Source organism: Manis javanica, chromosome 8 (assembly GCF_040802235.1).
Source record: "Manis javanica isolate MJ-LG chromosome 8, MJ_LKY, whole genome shotgun sequence".
Classification (NCBI taxonomy): Eukaryota; Metazoa; Chordata; class Mammalia; order Pholidota; family Manidae; genus Manis; species Manis javanica.
Genome location: NC_133163.1, coordinates 53,128,275 through 53,154,676, shown reverse-complemented (window position 1 = coordinate 53,154,676; position 26,402 = coordinate 53,128,275). Strand labels below are relative to the sequence as shown.

At 37.3% G+C, this 26,402-nt stretch overlaps 1 long non-coding RNA gene across 1 annotated transcript in view; it reads left to right on the top strand.

Annotated features, from left to right (window-relative positions):
- The window catches only part of LOC140843087 (uncharacterized), a 333,306-nt gene extending 314,603 nt beyond the window's left edge, over window positions 1-18,703 (top strand). The window contains exon 4 of the long non-coding RNA XR_012120534.1: window positions 18,566-18,703. This is a non-coding gene — a long non-coding RNA (uncharacterized lncRNA). The remainder of the gene's footprint in view (window positions 1-18,565) is intronic.
- The last annotated feature ends 7,699 nt before the right edge of the window (window positions 18,704-26,402 follow it).

Here is a 26,402-nt window from a genome sequence, read left to right as displayed (position 1 = left end):
TTTAAATAGTGTTATATAATAGTTTGATGACATTGTGTATGCATATAGTTGACTTACAGAAATGATATAGGTGAGACAGCTCAAGTACATACGTGTATACATACACACGAACACATACTGACAGCAAATATACATCATATGAATGTATTATGGTGTGCATACGTAAAGATATATAGAATGAAGTTAATAAGCCTCATATGCAAATAAGCAAACTTATATTCTGCATTTCCCACTTAATTAAAATGCATTTTCTTGTTCCTCAACTGTTGTTTATAGCACTCAAGTGAAAGAATGAAATTTAACCTAAGTATCAAACTTCTCTAGAGAAGGCAAACCCTGTGTATTGTTTTTGTGAATGTAAATTGATGCTGCTACTGTGGACGACAGTAGCAAGCTTCCTCAAAAATTTAAAAATAGAACTACCATGTGATACAGCAATTCCACTGCTGGGTATATATCTTGGGAAATGAAATAGTTATCTCAAGGAGATACCTGCAGTTCCATGTTAATTGTAGCATTATTTACAATAGCCAACACATGGAACAGCCTAAGTGTCCATCAGTGGATGACTGGATAAAGAAAATTTGACATACACACACTTATTATTTAGCCATAAAAAAGAAGGAAATCCTGTCATTTGTGACAATATGGATGAACCATGATTCTAAATGAAATAAATCATAGAAAAACAAATACTGTATGATCTCAGTTATATGTGGACTCCATAAAAACCTGAACTCATAGAAACTGAAAACAGATTGATGGTTGACAGAGGCAGGGGATAGGGAAGGGGGATTGATGAAGGTAGTCAAAAAGTACAAATTTTAATTATAAGATAAAGAAGTTCTGGGGATATAATGTATAGCATGGTGACTGTAGTTACAATACTACATTGTATATTTGTTGCTAAGGGAGTAGATCTTAATAGTTCTCATCACAAGAAAAAAATTTATAAAAATGTTTGGAAAAGTAGATCACTTTGATTGGTCCTTATTCTGGGGTCAATGATTGTTGGGTTGTTGATTGTATAGACTTTTCCTAGTCATCATACTTGGTTGGAGAATCTGAGACACTAATAAAACAAACTGTTGATTTACAAAAACAGAACAGAACAAAAACCCAAAGCAAACCTTCTCTACTAAAATGCCATTCTTTCCTTAAAACTTCCTTGATCACTTACCATGACCCATCCCAGGAACTGAATGTATTTTCTACTTTAAATTTTCAAAGCAATATGAATCCCGACCATCCATCTGTCATCATCCATTTTCTTACTAATTCTATTCATAAGTGTCTTCTAACACATTGCTGAAACTATAGCAGGCATTTTAGAAAACATACACAGTGCTCCAAAGCTGCTCATAGTCTATCCCTGGGGATGGACAGTAATTTCACAGCAATAAAACACATTTGTAATTAAATCATTTGATATTATTTCTTTTATTCCTCTGCTAGAATACAATGACATTCAGAGAAAGTGCTCTGTTTTCTTCATCTCTATATCCTCTTACAGCATCTAAAATATGACTTATACCAAGTAGCTATTTAAATATTCAACATTTGCAAGGCTTTGTATCTAATTTCAACATGATTTTAAAGACAATTTTTCTTTTTATCATCTTTATTCTTCCAGAGCCATTGCTTTACTTGAGAATTCTTATTGTTAGGAAATTCTGTTGTGTAGAGATTCCATTGGTCTAATTCCAGAGTAATATATGAAGATTTCCTTTGAAATAACTGTGGAAGTCAGGAAAAAAACCTCTAACTATAGTTAAAGTTTCAAGCAGTTATATTTTCTGTGGATTAAAACATTTTTAAAAAATTTTATCAACTGTACATCACAGTGGTTCAGTAGTCCCCCTCCCTGCCCATTCCCCTCCCCCTTGGTGACCATTAGTCACGTCTCACTGTCTATGAGTATAATGCTCTTTTCTTCCTTCAGTTTTGCTTTGTTGTTATACTCCACAAATGAGTGAAATCATTTGGTATTTGTGTTTCTCCACCTGCCTTATTTCACTGAGCATAATATCTTCTAGATCCATCCATGTTACAAATGTCAGGATTTTTTTTCTTTTTATGGATGAATAATATTCCATTGTATATATGTACCACATCTTCTTTATCCATTCGTCTACTGATGGACACTTAGGTTGCTTCCATATCGTGGTTATTGCAAACAGTGTGGTGATAATCATAGGGGTGCCTATGTCTTTTCAAATCAGGGATTCTGTTCTCTCCAGGTAAATTCTTAGAAGTGGAATTACTGGGTCAAATGGTATTTCTATTTTTCATTTTTTGAGGAACCTCCATACTGCTTTCCACAGCAGTTGTATCAATTTGCCATTCCACCAACAATGTGAGAGAATTCCTATTTCTCCACACCCTTGCCAGCATTTGTTATTTATTTTATTTTGAATAGTGGCCATTCTAACTGGTATGAGTGAAATCTCATTGTGGTTTTAATTTGCATTTCTCTGATGATTAGTGATGTGGACTATCTTTTCATGTGCCTGTTGGCCATTTGTATTTCTTCTTTGGAGAAATGTCTGTTCAAGTCCTCTGCCCATTTTTGATTGGGTTATTTGTTCTTTGGGTATTGAGGCATGTGAGTTCTTTATATATCTTGGATGTTAACCCCTTATCAGATCACTATTTTACAACTATATTCTCTCATACTGTAGGATGGCCCTTTGTTCTGCTGATGGTATCTTTTGCTGTGTAGAAGCTTTTTAGTTTGATGTAGTTCCATGTGTTCATTTTTGCTTTTGGTTCCCTTGCCCAAGAGATGTGTTCAGGAAAAAGTTGCTCATGTTTATATTGAAGATATTTTTGCCTATGTTTTCTTCTAAGAGTTTTATTGTTTCATGTCTTTCCTCTTAGAACTGCCTTTGCTGCATCTCACAGATTTTGGGCTATTGTGTTTTTGTTTTCATTTGTCTCCATGTATTGCTTGATTTCTATTTTAATTTGTCATTGATCCATTGATTATTTAAAAGCATGTTGGTTAGCCTCCGTGTGTTTGTCTTTTTTATTTCTTTGTGTAGTTTATTTCCAGTTTCATCCATTGTGGTCTGAGAAGCTGATTGATACAATTTCAATCATTTCAATTTATTGAGGCTCTACTTGTGCTCAGCATGTGATCTATTCTGGAGAAAGTTTCATGTACATCTGAGAAAAATGTGTATCCTGCTGCTTTTGGATGGAGTGTTCTGTAGATATCTGTTAAGTCCATTTGGTCTAATGTATTGTTCAATGCCCCGTTTCCTTATTTATTTTCTATCTGGTTGATTTGTCTATTAATGTGAGGGTTGTGTTAAAGTCTCCTATAATGAGTGTGTTATAATCTATTTCCTCCTTTAATTCTGTTAGTATTTATTTTACATATTTAGGTGCTCCTATGTTGGGGTATAGATACTTATAATGGTTATATCCTCTTGTTGGACTGACCCCTTTATGATTATATAATGTCCTTCTTTGTCTCTTGTTACATCTTTTGTCTTGAAATCTATTTTGTCTGATATAATTACTGCTAATCCTGCTTTTTTCTCCCTTTTATTTGCATGAAATATTATTTTCCATCCCTTCACTTTTAGTCTGTGTATGTCTTTGGGTCTGAAATGTGTCTCCTGTAGGAAGCATATAAATGGGTTAATGGGGGGCGTGGACAAATGTGCCCCAGCCAGATGCACATTATAAGGTTCTGACACCCACATGGAGGAAGGATCTCTTGGGCTAGCTCCTCTCCGTTTGGGTTGCAACAGAGCCAGGTAAGCTGTTCCTGATAGCACACAGGAAGGAGCCTCAGGGCTGCATTGTCTGCAAAGGGCATGGAGCTTCCTGATCTCCTGAGAGTTCCTGATCTGTTGGGCCAAGGAAGGGCTGGGTAGGTATCCTCCACCTATGCTTTCTCCTGAGGAGAGAGTTCCATCCAACACGCGCCCCTCTGGTACCCATCCCACTTCTGGCAAATCTTTCAAACTACTGCCTTTGCTTTGGGTCTCATTACTGGTGGAGTGTGCCTGCCCTCTACACTGCTGGAGTTTCAGCCTCCCAGAATGTTCCACCTGACCCTGGTGTCCATGAATCATCAGAATCCAGTGTAATGTGGGCTTGTGCTCCTAGAGCACATCTCCAGGGCCAGGACTGCAGTGCTCCTGGGCCCCTACCCACTCCCCCACTCCATTCCTCTTTCTTCCACCTGTAAACTGGTATGGGAGGATGGCTTGGGTCCTGCTTGATCTCACTTTGCCGCCTCATGCTTTTCTGTGTGGTCCTCTCTTCTTCCTCAGGTTCAGCAGGTCTGTTCTACAGTCCTCATGTTGTTTTCAGAACTAGTTGCATTTGCTGTATTATCCTCTTTTATTTGTTTTTTGGAGGAGGTTTCCATCTTGCCTTCTTATTCTGCCATCTTTAATCCAATAATCCTTCTGTGAATATTTTTTAAAAATAATTTTGTTTTATTGGAGAATACAAATATATAAATATATACAGAACATTTCTCCAATCATAAGTATAGAGCTACATGTTGCACAAAGCAAATATCTAGAATGAACACCTAGAACAAGAAATTGAATTGTAAATCCCTATACAAATGCAAAATCATATGATGATTTTTATCTTACTTGGCAAAACTCAATTTATGTGGTGACTATCACTTTGGCCTATATATGTACTTAATATTTTATACAATTTTCCTGGGTTTCTTCTAGGTAAAGGGGCTGTGCTTATTGTAATACTTATACTATGAAGTAAAATAAGAATACGCTTTTCATAGTAAATGCTTTTCAACAAATACATACCAGTTTAACATTTAGATCCCCCCTGGAATTCTTTGCTCTCTTGGCCTTCTGTTGTTTCTGTTTTGTCAGCTCCCATGCCTGAGTCAGACTCATTCTGTTTCTGCTCTCAGAGCTTCTAACTATTGCTGGATCCACTATAACTTCATGCGTGGATGTTCACTGGTGCTGAGAAATGTTTCATCTGTTGATGTTTTTTTCTTTCTGAAAGTGGCAGTTCCAGGTGACTTGAATTCTATTTCAGCACTTAACTCTAACTTATAGCAATTGATTTTGTTTGTATTTACTGATAAATGCAGATTCTTCTAATTTTCTAATTTTATTCTCACTTTTCATTTCAGTGCTAATGTTCCACTTGACCTTTTATTCTCCAATTACTCAACAATGTTCTTTGCTCAATATTGGTTCCTTTAAAACCTCTGCAGCATTCTACACTGCTATGCCTCTACAGGCATATCTTTCATATTTCTCTCCTTGGCTTACACCATACCTCATATATTCTGTTTTTTTCTAAGAATCATTCTTATGTCTTCATAGCTAAGAATTGTTCTTATATCTTCATAGCTGAGTCTTCTCCCTTCCAAGTTAAAATATTTGTAAAACTGTGCTTTTAAACCCCCTAACACATAATTGATGCTCAACAAATATTTTTGGATTAATAAATCCACAAAGATTCTCTCATTTTTCTTTCTCAATCTTCTCACACATGACTTCATTTATTTGTTTATTTTTCTGTCTCTTGTCTATATAACAGTTTTTTTTCTTCTGGAAACTTTCCAAGACCAACAAATAGGCTTAAGTCCCCTCCCTTAAAAACACAGACACAGAATAAATGTGTATAGTTAAGTTTTTCATTTGCAAAAAATGGAGACCAATGCTGGTTAAACAGGAACTTACAAGTCTCCAGAAGCTCATCAAATCAAGGGGAATTGTAGAAAGCTAGAATCTGGTTGAGACTTATTTACAAATCCCCAAAAAAGGAGCATAAAACATAAAACAAGTTACATATTTTCTTTATACCCCTAAATACAACCTTAATTACTGCTCAGTGCTCCACACATCATCCACATGCAACTTCAGAGTCTGTCTTATAATCAGCTTCCCTTCCACTCTGTTGTGACTCTATCTGATATTCTGTAACTTATAGACGAGGTAAAGTTATATACTCCAAATAACCTGGGATAGAGTGAGAGGGGAAAGATAAAAAGGAAATTGTGCATATAAAGTTATTTGTGTAAATTCACATTTATTCTTTATTCTTTAATAACTTACCAATAAATCATTAACAATTTAAAATATTATGTTTCTTAACTTTGTACATATATTCTATACATATTATGTATATAATTTTATACACACACACACACACACACACACACACACACACACACACACACACACATAAGTGTGTGACTCATTACCACACTGGCCATACTTTCTATAACAGCAAGCTCACTTGGGCTTCCTCTTGTTAGGTATCACTAATGGGTTTATATAACCACAAATTATTTTCTACTATATTGAAATCTTTTCCTGTACTTTCAGCCCAGACTGTTATTGTTCTCACTAAATGTCTATCATTCACTGTTTCATAGTAGCCATTATTTTTCTGTATTCTCTTAAGAATACCAAATTATTTCTTAAAATTTTCTTCTCATTTCCTATATTATTTGCAAAAGTCTGCTGTTCTTCTGACTCTTCATATCTCATGCCAAACTTCATTTTTCACTTCTGTTTTTTTCCTTTTAGAAAAAGAAATAGCTTTTCCAGACACAGTGTTTGCCAGATAGGTTTTTCTGACCTCTTGGGTGGTGGTCAAATCCCTCTAGATCTCTAGCCAGTCATTAAGCTGATGACTGTTTATTACTCAACTTTTGGTGCCCAGTAGGTTTTAGTCTTGCGGTTATGGTGGCCTATGATGCTGACAGCTGCTGAATTGGACACTGTCAACATGAAAATGATAATCCCCAGTATCCACTTCTTCCAAGCCTCTTTTGATATGCATTCCCTACCTACTAAGTTTTTCATAGGAAACATATCGCATAGAATATCATATGGTACTTCTAGTTATTTCTCCGTCCTTCTTAACCAGCTCTTCTGAAGCTTAATCTCGTCTTGGATATATATAGAAAAATAATGACTAAAGTTGTGGGCATAATTCTTGATGAGTCAAAAAGCTACAGCAATGGATGACTGGGCAATATCTTCGTTAGTACAGACCCTAAGTTTCTGATCTAAGAGCAGAAGGTGAGACATAGCTTATGAATTGGCAATGCATGACATTTAACAATCTGGTCCCATGAGGCTTGTAGTGGATAATGGGAAATCCTCTCAGATTCTAACATTAAGCTGACTACCAATACTAATCTGTATTAAGCTGACTACCAATACTAATTTGTATGGATGATGTCTTTTACCATCTTTCTGGTCTTCATAGGTATTTTAATGAGAATTTTGGAAAGGCTGCATCAGGCACAAATGCCGTTCCCTACCAGAAGCCTTCATTCATTGAAGAACTTGGATAAAATTTTCTAGAGCATATTTTGAAAACACTAGTTCAAACAATTACAATAAAAAAGAGTGTTTCACAGGACAAGCCAGGATATTTGGGTTACACTGAAATAAAGCTAAACATGTGTCTTTAAAGTAAGTCTCCCCAAAGCTTTTGATGTATTAATATATAGGGAATCCCTTGGTTAGGGATAGAATATACACTCTCTGTTTCCCAAACTTACTTGAACACAAGTTCTCCCACCCCTTATTTTCCATAAGTCATCTCTTGAGAATAGTGTTCCATGGAACACATTTTGGGAAAAGGTAGTTTAGAGGCCATTTTTATCTTCTGAAAGTTGCCAACATCTTATTGGAGCTATTCACTTTGTTATTGATCATCCTTCAGAGAAAAGAGAGAGATGGGGACAAGAGGGCATGAATTCTTAGCCAGAACTTTCTCTTTTCCTGGGCTTATTACTCCAAAAATCTTGCCAGTAAGTGGGGTCAATATCTAGCAGTTCTTGTCCAGCAAAAAGAAATTTATTTGTCCATTTGCAAATTTACTTCTTGTGTGTTTGGTTGTACTGGGAGTTCACATACATAGACTTGCCATGATGGCACCTTGTTTTCTCCTAGTGTTACTTCTGTTCAATCTTCCCTGATAGTTTAACTCAGCTTCTGGGCCAGGAAAAAATTTTGCCATCTTTGGGAAAGGGAATAAAATAGAGAAAGGTCAGTATTCCTGTGTTTTGTTTTCTGATCCCTGACTGTTTTTTCAGAATCCCAGCCATTTGTCTTTGTGACTAGACCAGGTAGGTCAATTCTAGGAAATACTTATCAGGTCTCAGCTTTGCTGCCTTTAGAGGCTGTGTATCCTGAGCATTAAGAAGGATTCACTATCTTGCATAGCATTTATCTACTTAAAGTATACTGTGGGCTATTAGCCTCATTAACCAAGGGCTACAAACTTTAGGCAATATATAGTTAATAACACTGTGAAAAAGGCCATTTGTTCTATTACCAAGCATGTTATCTGTGTAAATACGATACCTTTTAAAACACTGTGAGGTACATCAAAATGGCCCTGCCTATGCCCATTATTAAGGCTTAAAGTCACTAGCTGACAACTCCTGATCTGAACACAAAAGAGTGAAACACCAAGAACAGGGAGAGAGGAGGAACTGGGTAACAATAAGTATAAAGTGTAAAGGAAAAGAGGTAGTAGGTGATTTAAGGTGGTTAAAATTTTCTTCAGCAGCAACTGGGAGCTGCCAGTACAGAATATCCTGGGCAAGACCATTCCCTTTCCAGATGGATCTTGATGAATCTGAGTCTTTGTCTTTGGAAACTTTGCCACGACTGTAGCAACCATAAGACTAAGAAACATTTACCACAGGGTAGGTGCTATTACTGTAGTACTAAAAAAAGTTTTCCAGGTGCCAGTGGTTTATGTTTGAATACCATGTCTTAGATCAAGCTTGTATCCCTAATGTGTCAAAGATTGTCAGATGCTTTCCAGAGCCTTTAACAAGATTATCAACAGCAAACATTCCATCTGGTGTTTACCCAGTAGTTATAATTAATTTGTAAGCCCCTTGATGTAAAGGATTGCGTTAGTCAGGATTTTTGGTTGCAAACAAAAATTCAAAGCAGCTTCATTTCAACCAGGGGATTTGTTTGAAAAATACTGGGATAGATCAGAGTTGGGGGAAAAGCTGTAACAATCAGGAAAGTTCTAGTAGGCTACAATTGGAGATATGATTAATACTAAGATTTTCTCTTTTTCATCTATTTTCTTTGATTGATGTGGGCTTGGTCACATACTTAACTTCAGGCAATCATGGTGTGTGTGGAGTGGGGTCCTATGATTGACCAGGCTGCGCCACATTTAATTTCTGTGGCCAGGGGGACAGGACTTTATGATAGACAGTTACATCAAATCCATATGACTTCAGCGGGGAGCAGATCTCAGAGTGAGCAGTGTCTGTAGGTGTGTATGTGTGTGGTGGGGGGGGGAGGGAGGGGAAGAGAGAAAGAGAGAGAGATTTTATTAAAAGAATGGGATGCTGAAAAAAAAAACTGTGGACAGCATGTTATATCCAGTCCTAACATGGTATTGTACACATATGGCTCCTCCATAAGTATTAATTCGATTTCCTTACCTTCCATCTAGGCAAGATGCCATTCCTGGAAAGGCCTCATTGAAGCTTGTGTCAAATTCCAGCGTTGATTCTAGAGGAATCCTATAAAGATGCAGGTGTTTTAGGATGACTAGGTATTTAGTTAGGAGATTTTAGTCTTTGTCAATCTGAAAGCATGCTTATGTTTAGATGAGATTCATCACTGTCTGACCCTGGCATTGAGTAGGATAAGTAACTTGGGGATAGAGAGGGATCCAGTAGCTAATATTATTGTATTACCTCTGAAGACAATTACTAATTTTTTTTATCTAAATGCTTCTAGTAATAGGGACTTATTTCAAAAAAATAAAATTTTTAATAGCTATACTGTTACATTATTTCAACATACTGAACCACATTATTACCTCTTAGATTTATACAGACTATGTAATCAAACATTCTCTATATGATATAGTTCTTCAATATTTCAATAATTCTTTCAAGTAGTTTGAAGTCATCTCTTAAGGTTATTTACCTTCTTTTCTGCCAACCCATCATTTGTGAATAACACCTTAAAATTGCTCCACACTATTTAGCAGTCACATCAAAATGCTTTTCTAATGTTTTGCCTTATTAACCCTACTTCTAAGAGTTTATCCTAGGGAAATAATCATATTATAAAATTATGACTTAAGACACTTTATGTGGAAAAAGAGATATAATAATAACGAATTGGCTAAGTAAGTTTTGAAATGCTTATGTGATGGGATATTATAATTCCATTAAAATACTGTATAAATATATCTATTGAGAGGGATAATGTTTCTTATATAAGGTTATTTCAATTACCTCTTGTTGCACAACAATAGCATATTCAGTATTTCTTGCTCCTAAATTGTAGTGGCTTAAAGCAAATAAATTTATTTTTCCTGATCCTGTGAGTTAGCATCTGGGTGGTGCTGCTTGTCTAATCTGAGATCACCTACACAGCTCTCATTATCTGATGGCTTAAGTGGGGCTGGAGAGCCCAAGATGGCCTCACTCACCTGAATGGTAATTCTTGTCAGTTATGATGCCTCAGTTCCCCAGAACTTAATCAGTGTCATTTCTACCACATTCTGTGGGTCAAGGCAGGTTACAAGAGTGTAACCTTGGCCTAGATCCAAGAGATGAGGAAATAGATTTTACCTCTTGATGGATAGAACTACAAATAATTTATGCCATGTTCAAGACCTACTACAGATGACAAGTGAAAGAAACAGGTTATAAATAGCTTAACTCAGATTTTCTAATGTTATTGATACACACAGAAACACACAAATAAAAGCTACATGTGCAAATGTTAACAGTGATTTTTTATTGGTGATAGGATTATGATTATTTTTGTGGGATTTTTTTAAATGAGTGATGTTATGATTATGTAATATTTTCTACAACTAATCAATAATGTAATGAATGTAAAAGAGAGACCTCAAAATATTAATCTTTGTGTCTTTTGTGTACATCTGTAATCTTCTGCTCTCTCACAGCTCTTCCTAGGGTCATTTTGCTCTCCCTTAGCTTCAAAAAGCTCTGCAATAAAGGAGATTCATATATAGCTTACAGATAAGAACAGCAAGAGGCAGAGAGCAGCATAGAGTACGGAGAAAGAACTGGGGGCTGCTGCACTGAGAATGGGAAAGAGGGCTCTTCACAAGAGCACCTGAGTGGCCCTGAGTGTGGACCTTCATCTGTGGCCAGCTCTCTGAGATGCTTACAGTTACTCAGTGAACAGAAAATATGGTGGAAAGGAGAGAGAAGATCAACATGTGCTTCTGACTGAGGGATCAGTGTATAAGAGGATTCGGGAATTTCCCTGTGAAGTGGGCAAAGGAGGGGACATGGGGACATACTGCCATTATTATATTTTTAAAAGCTTTTAAATTATTTTTTAAAATCCTGGACGTAGTAGTGACTCTTAGGAATCAGCTCAGACAAAAAAAATATTATAGCTTCCATTTCTTGCTTCAACTCGAATCTGTCTAGAGGCTAATGTCTCTCATTCCATAAATCAACATTGGCTCTAGTTTAACTAGATATACCAACCTGCAAAATAATATTATTATCTAGTTCATATTTCTTCAGAAAAACATCACGAAAGAGGTTTTTGTTAAATTCCTTACAGAAATTAGTATGCACTCTGCTAATGGTCTTCCTTTTACTAGACTGCTAGACTTAAATAGGCTGAGGTTATTTGGCATATCTTGTTCTTTGCTGCCACATGCTAGGGTCCAGTGATTACTACCTGCTTTTCTAAGTGTTCACAAATTACCTCTTCCAATCTCTTTAATAATTATGTTTTTAACAATTCTTGCTAGAATTGTTGGGGGTCATGTTAAGCTCACTAGTAACATTGAACAAAATTATAATTTAAGTAGGGAGACCAAACTCACCTACATGAAATAATTGTTAGTATTTAAAGGTTGATTTGCTATATAATCTCCCCCTTCCTGGAGTGTCCTTCCTTCAACTTCATGTCTATAAGTGCCTTCATCACATAGAACAGTCTTAGGTGCAATTCCTCTTGAAATCATGCTCAGTGTTACTAAGCCGTGCTGACCCAGTATTTCCCTAAATTTTGATGCCCTTGCTGTCTGTACTTTCCAGACTAGTATTTGATATATTTTGAAACACCCCATAAAGTAGGGACAAATATCTTCTACTATTATATCTGTACAATGAGTTTATTATGTAGTACAAGGCACCCCTAGTAACTTAGCAAGCACTGATTGACTTTACTGATAAAAATTGTTATTTTTGCTTAGAAGTTTCCTATTTCTGAAAATGTTTATCACCTTCTGAGCTCTGGAATATCTCTCCTTACTTTAAGGTAAGTCAAAAATAAGAACTAAATTATCTCAGTCAAGATCTGCAATGTTTATTATATTTCCTCTTCTATTTGGAAAGTTTCTACTTAAGAAACATATAAATCTGAGAACAAAATAACTTAAACTCCTAACAAATATTATGCACTATGATTTAAAAAGTATAGCTAAAAATTTTAGGGACTAATTTAAGCACAGGTTTTATGACATATTACTTACTAGATCAAATGTTTTATCAGATACTATCTGCTATCTGGGAGTTACACAATCCTTTTAGTTTAATCAATAATGCAAATAAGTTTGCTACCCTGGACTCTGTCCATTTTCCTTAACATCAAACAACAAATACTTCAACAAAAGGGAGACATAAAAGAATTACAAAAGTTTATCTTTTGGTCAGATTTTATAAACTAACAAAGTTCTTTCAAAAATTGTCATCTGTTAGTTGAAAAGAAAATGAACATATATATACGTATACCCAAATTCAAAATTATTTTGTTTTCTATGAAAAGCTGGTGCATTAGTAATTCATTTTATACTTCTATGATAACCATTAAGCAGTACTTAGAGAAAATAAGAATGAATTTTAGCACTCTATTCAGCCTTCACTGACAATCGATCTACAACATATAATTTTTTCAATGTGTTATCAAAAAGGCCAAACTTGAGAAAAAATAGAATTAATTCATCAAAGGAATAACAAGTTGAAATTTTTCTGCTTAAGCAATAATCAAAAGGCATTTACATTTTTCCAACTTTGTTTTCAACAAATCGTCTTAATTTAGTTTAGCTATAAACAAATGCCTTTTCTAATGATTTTTGGAATTACTCTCTCTAATGACATTTCCCTGTCTCTACCAAAAGAGGTATTTAGATACCAGAAGACATGAATGCCATTTTGGGAATTTATTCTTGCCTCTGAACTTTCTTTCTTTGCTGGAACACTTTTTGAATGACCTGTTAAAAAATTAGCTTTAAAGTGTCCTTGTGGGACTTTGCAGACAAACTTCTGGAACAGCTTTGTCAAATCCTATATGGCCTATGCTCATAGCTAATGAAATTAGACATCCTAAATAACAGATACTAAAAAAAACCAATTAGTGTTATTTGCTGAAGTCAATAAATAATTGATGTTCCCACCCTTTTCCCCTACCACGGGCTCTGTGCGATGACTCGTTTCTCAGCATTTCCTCCTTTAGTTAGGACAATGTGTCTGATGCTGGGTACAGTGTGATGACATTGCTCTGCTCTCTGTGCCACTGGGACCAGAGTGACAGGGTTGATTCTCAGGAACCCTTCCTCACAGGGTGTGAGACATCAGTCAGTCAGTCACTGCAGCCCTTGTCTGTAACCACTCATTCTTCTCACTGGTCCTTGTACCCCATGGAAGGATATATTAGTTAGAATATACTGGAGTAGGCTAAAGTAATGAATTAAGCCCCAAATATCACTATTTCAATAAAACAGACTTTATTCTTGCTTACATTTCCTGTCCAGTGAAAGTTGGTGATGATAGAATCAGTTTCTGCTCTGCCTGGTTGTATCACCATTACCTGTGACACGTCCATCTCAAAATGTGGTTGGTTGTTTGTTTCAGCAGGGGAAGAGCAAGCTGGAGGGTTGTTGGCTTTTAAATGCTTTTGCTTAGAAGTGACACAGATCTTTTTGGTTTCAGCCCATTGACCAGATCTGCCTAAGTAACTATAAGAGGAATGTGACATACGGAGGGACCCTTAGAGAGCAATAAATATCTCTGATATAATATTCTTTCTTGGTGATTAATAGTCTCTTTTCTTTTATTTCCGTATGTAGAGTATCTCCTCAAAGGAGACAAAGTCCCATCCAGTTATTGCATGATGCAAAAAATTAGGATGACACACATTAGCTCCTACAACAGGTCAAATGTGCTCCTCTTTGTGGAGAGTCCTGTGAACTAAAAGTCAAGATTTCTGCCTCCCACAAACCCAGCCTGAAGTACTGTAATATGGAAAGGGATAAACTACAATCAGCGCTTCCATTTAGAAACAGAAAAAATGGACATAGCAATCACTGGTCTGTAGCAAGTCTGAAATCCCACTGGTAGATGTTGAAAGAGCCCTTTGTCCCTACCCTGCAGTGGACAACTGTTCCCTGACTGGACTCAGCTCTCCTGGCAGAACTTCTTTGTCCACTGGCCCTGACTGTGCTCCTTATGAGATTCTTCTTTTTTTTTTTATTAAAGTATCATTGGTATACAATCTTACAAAGGTTTCACATGAGCAACATTGTGGTTATTACATTCACCCATATTATCAAGTCTCCCCACCCCACACTCCATTGCAGTCACTGTCCATCAGCATAGTCAGATACTATAGAGTCACTACTTGCCTTTTCTGTGCTGTAATTCCTTCCCTGTGATCCTGCTACATTAGGTGTGCTAATCATAATGTCCCTTAATCCCCTTCTCCTTTCCTACATGCCCACCCTCCCCAGCCCGTTCCCTTTGGTAACCACTAGCCCCTTCTTGGAGTCTGTGAGTCTACTGTTGTTTTGTTTTGTTATTATACTCTACAAATGAGTGAAATCATTTGGTACTTGTCTTTCTCCACCCGGTTATTTCAATATTCCAAGGTGTATATACCACCTCTTCTTTATCCATTCATATACTGATGGACACTTAGGTTGCTTCCATATCTTGGCTACTGTGAATAGTGCTGCATTAAACATAGGGTTGTATATGTCTTTTTGAATCTGGGATCCTGTTTTCTTTGGGTAAATTCCTAGGAGTGGAATTCCTCCGTCAAATGGTATTTCTATTTTTAGTTTCTTGCGGAACCTTCATATTGCTTTCCACAATGCTTGAACTAATTTACATTCCCACCAACAGTGCAGGAGGGCTCCCCTTTCTCTGCATTCTCACCAGCATTTGTCGTTGCTTGTTTATTGTATGTTGGCCATCCTAACTGGTGTGAGGTAATATCTCATTGTGGTTTTAATTTTCATTTCCCTGATAGTTAGTGATGTGGAGCATCTTTTCAGGTGCCTGTTGGCCATCTGAATTTCTTCTTTGGAGAAGTGTCTATTCATATACACCACCAATTTTTTAATCAGATTACTTGCTTTTTTGGGTGTTGAGGTATGTAAGTTCTTTATGTATTTTGGATGTTAACCCCTTGTCAGATATGCATTTATGAATATATTCTCCCATACTGTAGGATGCCTTTTTATTCTGCTGATGGTGTCCTTTGCTGTACAGAAGCTGTAGTCCAGTTTGTTCATTTTTGCTTTTGTTTCCCTTGCCTGAGGAGTATGTTCAGGAAAAAATTGTTCATTTTTGTATTCAAGAGAGTTTGCTTATGTTTTCTTCTAAGAGTTTTATGGTTTCGTGACATACATTCACATCTTCGATCCATTTCAAGTTTACTTTTTTGTATGGAGTTACACAGTAATCCAGTTTCATTCTCTTACATGTAGCTGTCCAGCTTTGTAAACACCAGTTGTTGAAAAGGCTGTCATTTTCCCATTGTATGTCCATAGCTCCTTTATTGTATATTAATTGGCTGTATGTGTGTGGGTTTATATCTGGGCTCACTATTTTGTTCCATTGATCTTGTGTCTGTTTTGTGCCAGTACCAAATTGTTTTGATTACTATTTGTAGTAGAGCTTGAAGTTGGGGAGCATAATCCCCACAGCTTTATTCTTTCTTCTTATGATTGCTTTGGCTATTCTGGGTCTTCTGTGGTTCAATATGACTTTTAGAACAATTTGCTCTTGTTTATTGAAGAATGCTTTTGGTATTTTGATAGGAATTGCATTGAATCTGTAGATTGCTTTAGGCAGGATGGCCATTTTGACAATGTTAATTCTTCCTATCCATGAGCACAGGATATATTTCCATTTATTGGTGTCTTCTTTAATTTCTCTCATGAGTGTCTGTAGTTTTTAGGGTATAGGTCTTTCACTTTCTTGGTTAGGTTTATTCCTAGATATTTTAATCTTTTTGATGCAATTGTAAATCTAATTGTTTCCCTGATTTCTCTTTCTGCTAGTTCATTGTTAGTATATAGGAATGCAACAGATTTCAGTATATTAATTTAGTATCCTGCAACTTTGCTGAATTCGGTTATTAGTTCTAGTAGTTTTGGGGTGCATTCTTTAGGGTTTTTTATGTACAACGCTATGTCATCTGCAAATAGGGACAGTTTAATTTCTTCCTTGCCAATCTGGATGCCTTTTATTACTTTGTGTTGTCTTATTGCCATGGCTAAGACCTCCAAGACTATGTTGAATAAAAGTGGGGAGAGCAGGCATCCTTGTCTTGTTCCTGATGTTAAAGGAAATGCTTTTAGCTTTTCGCTGTTAAGTTTGATGATGGCTGTGGGTTTGTCTTATATGGCCTTTATTATGTTGAGGTAACTGCCCTCTAAACTCATTTTGTTGAGAGTTTTTATCATGAGTAGGTATTGAATTTTGTTGAGTGCTTTTTCAGCATCTATGGAGATGATTGTGTGATTTTTGTCCTTCTTTTTGTTAATGTGGTATATGATTTTGATGGATTTTTGAATATTGTACCATCCTTGCATCCCTGGTATAAATCCCACTTGATCATGATGGATTATCTTTTTGATGTATTTTTGAATTTGGTTTGCTAGTATTTTGTTGAGTATTTTTGCATCTATGTTCATCAGGGATGTTGGTCTGTAATTTGCTTTTTTTTTGGTGTCTTTGCCTGGTTTTGATATTAGAGTGATGCTGGCCTTATAGAATGAGTTTGAAAGTATTCCCTCCTCTTCTACTTTTTGGAAAACTTTAAGGAAGATGGGTATTAGATCTTCTGTAAATGTGTGATAAAATTTAGCAGTGAAACCATCTTGCCAGGGCTATGTTATTAGGTAGTATTTTGATTACCAATTCAGTGTCATTAGTGGTAATTGGTCTGTTCATATGTTCTGTTTCTTCCTGGGCCAGTCTTGGAATGTTGTATTTTTCTAGAAAGTTGTTCATTTCTTCTAGGTTATTGAATTTGTTAGCATATAATTTTTCATAGTTTTCTCTCATAATTCTTTGAATTTCTGTGGTGTTCATAATGATTTTTATTTTCTCATTTCTGATTCTGTTTATTTTTTAGACTCTCTTTTTTTTTTGTAAGTCTGGCTAAGGGTTTATCTATTTTGTTTATTTTCTCAAAGAAGCAGCTCATGGTTCATTCATTTTTTTATGTTGTTTTATTCTTCTCAATTTTATTTATTTCTGCTCTGATCTTTATTATTTTGCTTCTTTTACTGACTTTTGTTCTTTTTCTAGTTTCATTAATTGTGAGTTTAGACTGTTCATTTGGGATTGTTCTTCTTTCCTGAGTTAAATCTGTATTACAGATTCTTCTTTTTTTCTTTATCCTTTTTGACCATGTGTGAAGGAGGAATTTATTAATGTTACCTTTTGAAGGGTGTGTGGCTTTTGAAGCCTAATTCTTGACCCTTAACGTTTGGAAGCTTTTGTCATTTTGTATCTCAGTCACATGTTTGCTATTTCCTTGAACATCAACTTTCTTGAAAACTCAATCATCTTTTATTTAAATACAGTCAGTTATATAATCCAGTATCTAAATCAAGTTATGTTTGAGACTTAGTTCTCAGATCTGCTATATCTCTTTTCTTCTCTTCCCTCCATACTAATCTCACACTCTCCAGACTTCATAACTTATTCATTGAATTCATCTAGAGCAATAGATAGAAAGCCACTCCCTTAACTTATTTCCCCCGAAACATTTTAATTGATTGGGAGTATTAATTGGGCATTATCGCTCAACTTTTATTTTCATCATCTGTAGTTGGGTTTTTAAAAGCAATTAGATTGTACAACCTAAGACCCTGAATTTTTGGACATTTTGTTTTTCATTTCTTATAATTATTTCCCAAGATTCTTACCTTTTTCTGGTATTTACGTGCCTGTCTCAACCAAAAATAACCAAAATACACACTTGGTTTCTTTTTTTCCAACCTCTTCCCTTTTTGCTGTCTGTGCAGTACTCAGCTGTTTGCTTTCCAATTTAGGTCATATAACTGTTTACCAAATATTTTGCCATTGCTTAACAAGAATGACCATATTTTTAGCCTCTTATATCAGTTTCTTTGCCTCCTGCTATGTGACTACTAAGCCAGTGACATACTTTAGGGATTTTTTTTATGGCAACACACCACTCCTGTCATGAATTCTGTATTCATTAGATAGGCTGGACTGTGCTGTTTTAATAAAATTACTCTGAAGTATTAGTGGTTTAACACAACATGGTTTATTTTTTGCTCATACTAGATGCCCAACAAAACAGAAGGACCTGAACAGCAGAGTTACTCACAGACCCAGGCTGACCAAGGCTCCTTCATCTTATGTGGCTCTTTCAACATAAGACCTCATGGATGCCTCAGAAAGGAAAGAGACTCTATCTACTGGCTCTTAAATGTAAGGGAGGTGGGAAATAAATAGCAGAGAGGTATTTGCTTAGGAGCAAAATAGGATTTTAGGATACAAAAGATATTTAAGAATTAAAAATATTACTGACAAATTCTATATTATCATTGATCTTATGGTGCCAATCATACCTTAAAGGTCAAAACAAATTTTATTTCTTCCTCTTCTAAGAGTATATCCTTATGTCAGTATTATAGAAAAATTTTCCATATGCAACACAATACTGTTCTTCTTTCTTAATCTCTTTGAAGTGAAATAATTACAAACAGAACTTTATAAAATATTTTATTTTTATCTTTCAAGATAAAGGTGGTAGAGTTAAGTAGAGGGAAGACTATATCCTCTTTCAAGCTACTTCCTCTTGAGGGTCAGGAATATTTAGTTTTAGAAACATGTGGGGAGGTAATCTAATTAAAATTCCTTATTTTAATAGGTCAGGAGGGAGAGACAGAATGGCTAAATGACTTATCAAAAATCACTCAAGTAGATGCTGTCAGGAACTATGAGAAATCCAAAATTTTATCCCAATTGCAAGGCAACAAGCTTGTGTTCTACTATTTCATAGATGTATTAGAAGACATGAAGATTGTCCTCATCAGAGACAAAGGACTTTATTACTTTATTGCAAAAGCAATAGCCAGAGTTTCATGTTTTCTTGAATTCATTCCCAATGTCCCCCAAGTCCCATGTAGGTGTGCCTAGACGGATGCCTGCCCATGCAGTGAGGGACATTACAGGAGAGGAGCGCTGACCTTTGGGCTTAGAGAATTCACTACTTTTATAGTAAGCAGGAGAGAGGTATTACCTCATTTTTCAAGACTGCTTGCTGCAAACAAGATCCTGATAAATGGTCCTACCTGGGCCGTTAGGGACTTTCATTTTTCACATACCTAGCAAGAAAGTGGAGAGGTGAGTAAGGCCTAAAGTGGGGTGATGCTTCCAACAGTTGGTAGCAGAGTTAGCACTAGAACTAGCTCTTTCACTCCTGGTTTACTAAACTGTCCATAGCACTGTCACTGAACAAAATCTTTAAAAAAATTATCTTCATTTTGTTTGAAGTATTCTTTATTAATTATCTTGCTTTTTGGAAGAGGCCCATATTTTCCAGTCCTGTTTACATATGTAATATTTTGTTCTGTCAATGATCTGATTGACAGATTAATATTAGGATCACATGATGAAACTTAATTATTTAATATATGATAAGACCTACTCAAGGACCAACAAATTTGTGCCAGCAAGTCCTGAATTATAGGAGATTTGTCTTTTGAAAACATCATTATTTTTCTTTCAATTTGTTTTATACTTTGTTCTCACTAGTCAATATTTATGGATCTCCAACTTGTCCCAATCTATAATTGGTTTATAGGTTGTAAAAAAATACAAGTCTTGCTCTTAAGGTGCTTATAAGACCTATGTATAAGGAAGCAAAAGATAAAAATGAAGAAACATATGCTAAGAGTGGAATAAGCATACAAAGGACAAGTTTACTGGATCCCAGAAGAGTAAGACATTTCTCACTAGGTGTGGTCCAGAGGGGTTCATGGATGAAATGGAGAAAGGTTTCTTAGAGAAGAGAGAGAGAGAGAGTTCTATCACACTTTACATTCTCTCAGATTTTAAAAGTAAACAGTTAAAGACACTCTTTACTGACAAGCATATGGGCATTTCCCTCATCTCTTTTACTTTGTGCTGAATCTTCAACTCTTAGAAAAATACCTTGTCCACGTTGGAAAAATTAAAACATTAGTGAATGAAGGAATCATGGTTGAAGATGTGCATGGTTTACAAACTGTCTCCAACATTCAACTTTTACACAGCTCACACATTCATACAGCATAGAGCCCTAATATAGATACTTTCTCATTTATCGAATGGGGTCTTTAATATGGCTATAATACAATAAAATTGCAAGATACCAGCTGTGTTGTAGTCTGATTCTTGCTCCAAGATAAGGGACCTGATTTCAGTGTGGTAGTACAGGGAGATTTTAAAAATTCAGGTCTTCCTGTGTTGTACCCAGATCTTTCTCACTATCTAAACTGAGGGGCCTCTGAGGGCATCAGTGGCTTGGCTGTTGTATACTTGTATACATAGTGATTTTTTTTTACCCATACTAAATTACCTTTCCATGTACTGCTATCTGCATCCCACTTACTCCCCAACTCACTCCTAACTGCAGACCTGGGGTTGCAGAGGCCACATAGGTGCTGGTGGAGAGGCATGCAGCAAGTTCACTGTGGTGTGGAAGTGCAGATAGCCTCCTTTTATCTTGCTCCCAGTGCAAGTGCAACTGAGCCCTGCTGGCAAAGGTTTAAGGACCAGAGACAGTTTCAACACTCATGTAAAATGATGCAAGACCCATGGAAAGGGAACAAGCATGGGTCAGACTTCTGCAGTTCCTTGGAACATGTGGAATTCCTTTCATGTATTGCCATTTCCCAATAACCTCTCACTCTGTCAAAGATACTTGTCACCATGTTGCTGGGACCTGAAAAGGGCAGTATTGCCTGAACAATTATTAATATTGTATAATATATAATAATATTCTCACATATTATTATACTGCTGAAACATTGTAATATTTTTTATTCTTGTGGGAATTAAAGCACCTTTAAGCCATGTACATTCAAATTTCCAACATTTGACTTTCATCTATATATTCAGAAAGAAAGAGATTGCCTAAATTTTATTCTTGACCCATGGATTATATGTCTACCACTAATGATAACCATGCAATTTTCTAGTGAAAACTTTAAATTGGGTGAAGACATTCATAACGATAATTAGTGTGAATTGGAAAAACAAATTATATTAAATTTAGTAACTATTGGGATGCCTTTGAAAGTATCGTCATAAACATTATGGAATGGTCTATTTAGAAATAAATTAATTAAAAGGAATAGCTAACTAAAATTATAGGTCATAGAAAACTTTTTTCAGGTACTAAGTACCACATTTTCACATGGCTATTTGTAAAATTTTAATTTTGCTGATGTCTTAATGGATTTAGTGAATCTAACAATGATTAATGTGACTCTTACCTTCCTTGGAAGGAAGCCACTAGTTTAGATGTATAATATATATTCACTTTTTCTATAGAAATGTTCTTCTGTTTAAAAATCTTGCTATTGAGGATGGCGGCGTGAGTAGAGCAGTGGAAATCTCCTCCCAAAAACACATAGAGCTATGAAAATATAACAAAGAAAAATCTTCCTAAAATAGAGACCACAGGACACAGGACAACATCCAGACGACATCCACACCTGCAAGAACCCAACGCCTTGCGAAGGGGGTAAGATACAAGCCCCGGCCCGGCGGGACCCGAGCGCCCCTCCCCCCAGCTCCCGGCGGGTGGAAAGAAACCAGAGCAGTTTTTTTTGGCGAGTGCTTTTTGGAAGCCTTAAAGGGACGGGCCCCCGTTGCTAGGGAGGCAGGGTGGCGGGACCGGTGAGCAGGTGCCTGGGAACGGCGCCTGAGGACAAAGAATATCCCGCGTTTCTCCCTGTGGGACCGGCGGGCGGGTGCCTGAGACCAGCGCCTGAGGACGGAGGAAATTGCGTGTTTTTCCCCTTTTTTTTCTCTCTTTTTGGCGAGCGCTTTTTGGAAGCCTTAAAGAGACAGGGACCCCGGTGCTAGGGAGGCAGGGTGGCGGGACTGGTGAGCGGGTGCCTGGGACCGGCGCCTTAGGACAAAGAATATCCCATGTTTTTCCCTGCGGGACCGGGGGGCGGGTGCCTGAGACAGGCACTTGAGGACAGAGGAAATTGCGCGTTTTTCCCCTTTTTCTTTTCTCTTTTTCGCGAGTGCTTTTTGGAAGCCTAAAAGGGACAGGGACCCCGGTGCTAGGGAGGCAGGGCGGCGGGACTGGTGAGTGGGTGCCTGGGACCGGAGCCTGAGGACAAAGAATATTGCGCGTTTTTCCCTGTGGGACCAGTGGGCAGGTGCCTGAGACCGGCACCTGAGGACGGAGGAAATCGCGCGTTTTTCCCCTTTTTTTCTCTCTTTTTGGCGAGTGCTTTTTGGAAGCCTTAAAGGGACAGGGACCGCAGTGCTAGGGAGGCAGGGCAGCGGGACTGGTGAGTGGGTGCCTGGGACCAGCGCCTGAGGACAAAGAATATCGAGCGTTCCTTCCCTGCGGGACCGGTGGGTGGGTGCTTTTTGGAAGCCTTGAAAGGACAGGGACCCTGGTGCTAGGGAGACAGGGCAGCAGGACCAGTGAGCGGGTGCCTGGGACCGGCACCTGAGGACAAAAAAAAAAAAAAAAAAAATCACGAGTTTTTTCCTTTTTTTTTCTTTCTGTTCCCTTTCTCATTGTTGCTGTTGTTGTTTTGGTTTGGAGAGTGCTTTTTGGAAGTCTTAAAGGGGCAGGACAGGTCACTTAGACCAGAGGCAGGGAATCTGGGGATCTCTGGGCACTCTAACCCCCTGGGCAGCAGGGAGCACAGAGGCCCCTTACGGAGATAAATAGCACCCCGGCCACTCCCCCTCCAATGGGGCTCCACCATTTTGGAGGAACAGTCCCAGCCAGGCCAAGCCCACAGCAACAGCGAAGATAAACCCCAAAGCAACTGGGCAGGAAGCAGAAGCCCTGTCTGCGCACAGCTGCCCAGCACAAGCCACTAGAGGTCGCTATTCTCCCAGGAAAAGGCCACAAACCAACAAGAAGGGAAGCTCTTCCAGCGGTCACTTGTACCAGGTCTGCAAACTATCTCTATCACCATGAAAAGGCAAAACTACAGGCAGACAAAGATCACAGAGACAACACCTGAGAGGGAGACAGACCTAACTAGTACTCCTGAAAAAGAATTCAAAATAAAAATCATGAACATGCTGACAGAGATGCAGAGAAAAATGCAAGAGCAATGGGATGAGATGCAGAGAAAAATGCAAGAGCAGTGGGATGAGATGCAGAGAAAAATGCAAGAGCAGTGGGATGAAGTCCGGAAGGAGATCACAGAGGTCAGGAAGGAGATCACAGAAGTGAAACAATCCCTGGAAGGATTTATAAGCAGAATGGATAAGATGCAAGAGGCCATTGAAGGAATAGAAGCCAGAGAACAGGAACGTATAGAAGCTGAAATAGAGAGAGATAAAAGGATCTCCAGGAATGAAACAACACTAAGAGAACTATGTGACCAAGCCAAAAGGAATAATATTCGTACTATAGGGATATGAGAAGAAGAAGAAAGAGGAAAAGGGATAGAAAGTCTCTTTGAAGAAATAATTGCTGAAAACTTCCCCAAACTGGGGGAGGAAATAATCGAACAGACCATGGAATTACACAGAACTCCCAACAGAAAGGATCCAAGGAGGACAACACCAAGACACATAGTAATTAAAATGGCAAGGGTCAAGGACAAGGAAAGAGTTTTAAAGGCAGCTAGAGAGAAAAAGGTCACCTATAAAGGAAAACCCATCAGGCTAACATCAGACTTCTCGACAGAAACCTACAGGCCAGAAGAGAATGGCATGATATACTTAATGCAATGAAACAGAAGGGCCTTGAACCAAGGATACTGTATCCAGCACGACTATCATTTAAATATGATGGCGGGATTAAACAATTCCCAGACAAGCAAAACCTGAGGGAATTTGCTTCCCACAAACCACCTCTACAGGGCATCCTACAGGGACTGCTCTAGATGGGAGCACCCCTAAAAAGAGCACAGAACAAAACACACAACATATGAAGAATGTAAGAGGAGGAATAAGAAGGGAGAGAAGAAAAGAATCTCCAGACAGTGTTTACAACAGCTCAATAAGCGAGCTAAGTTAGGCAGTAAGATACTAAAGAAGCTAACCTTAAACCTTTGGTAACCACGAATCTAAAGCCTGCAATGGCAATAAGTACATATCTCTCAATAGTCACCGTAAATGTAAATGGACTTAATGCACCAATCAAAAGACACAGAGTAATAGAATGGATAAAAAAGCAAGACCCATCTATATGCTGCTTACAAGAAACTAACCTTAAACCCAAAGATAAGCATAGACCAGAAGTCAAGGGATGGAAAAACATATTTCAGGCAAACAACAGTGAGAAGAAAGCAGGGGTTGCAGTACTAATATCAGACAAAATAGAGTTCAAAACAAAGAAAGTAACAAGAGATAAAAAAGGATACTACATAATGATAAAGAGCTCAGTACAACAAGAGGATATAACCATTCTAAATATATATGCACCCAATACAGGAGCACCAGCATATGTGAAGCAAATACTAACAGAACTAAAGAGGGAAATAGACTGCAATGCATTCATTGTAGGAGACTTCAACGCACCACTCACCCTAAAGGATAGATCCACCAGGCAGAAAATAAGTAAAGACACATAGGCACTGAACAACACACTAGAACAGATGGACCTAATAGACATCTATAGAACTCTACATCCAAAAGCAACAGGATATACATTCTTCTCAAGTGCACATGGAACATTCTCCAGAATAGACCACATACTAGCTCACAAAAAGAGCCTCAGTAAATTCCAAAATATTGAAATTCTACCAACCAATTTTTCAGACCACAAAGGTATGAAAGTAGAAATAAATTCTACAAAGAAAACAAAAAGGCTCACAAACACATGGAGGCTTAACAACATGCTACTAAATAATCAATGGATCAATGAACAAATCAAAATAGAGATCAAGGAATATATAGAAACAAATGACAACAACAACACTAAGCCCCAACTTCTGTGGGATGCAGCGAAAGCAGTCTTAAGAAGAAAGTATATAGCAATCCAGGCACACTTGAAGAAGGAAGAACAATCCCAAATGAATAGTCTAACATCACAATTATTAAAACTGGAAAAAGAAGAACAAAGGAGGCCTAAAGTCAGCAGAAGGAGGGACATAATAAAGATCAGAGAAGAAATAAACAAAATTGAGAAGAATAAAACAATAGCAAAAAATCAACGAAACCAAGAGCTGGTTCTTCGAGAAAATAAACAAAATAGATAAGCCTCCAGCCCAACTTATTAAGAGAAAAAGAGAGTCAACACAAATCAACATAATCAGAAATGAGAATGGAAAAATCACGACAGACTCCACAGAAATACAAAGAATTATTAAAGACTACTATGAAAACCTATATGCCAACAAGCTGGAAAACCTAGAAGAAATGGACAACTTCCTAGAAAAATACAACCTCCCAAGACTGACCAAGGAAGAAACACAAAAGTTAAACAAACCAATTACGAGCAAAGAAATTGAAACAGTAATCAAAAAACTACCCAAGAACAAAACCCTGGGGCCGGACGGATTTACCTCGTAAGTTTATCAGACACACAGAGAAGACATAATACCCATTCTCCTTAAAGTGTTCCACAAAATAGAAGAAGAGGGAATACTCCCAAACTCATTCTATGAGGCCAACATCACCCTAATACCAAAACCAGGCAAAGACCCCACCAAAAAAGAAAATTACAGACCAATATCCCTGATGAATGTAGATGCAAAAATACTCAATAAAATATTAGCAAACAGAATTCAACAGTATATCAAAAGGATCATACACCATGACCAAGTGGGATTCATCCCAGGGATGCAAGGATGGTACAACATTCGAAAATCCATCAACATCATCCACCACATCAACAAAAAGAAAGACAAAAACCACATGATCATCTCCATAGATGCTGAAAAAGCATTTGACAAAATTCAACATCATTCATGATAAA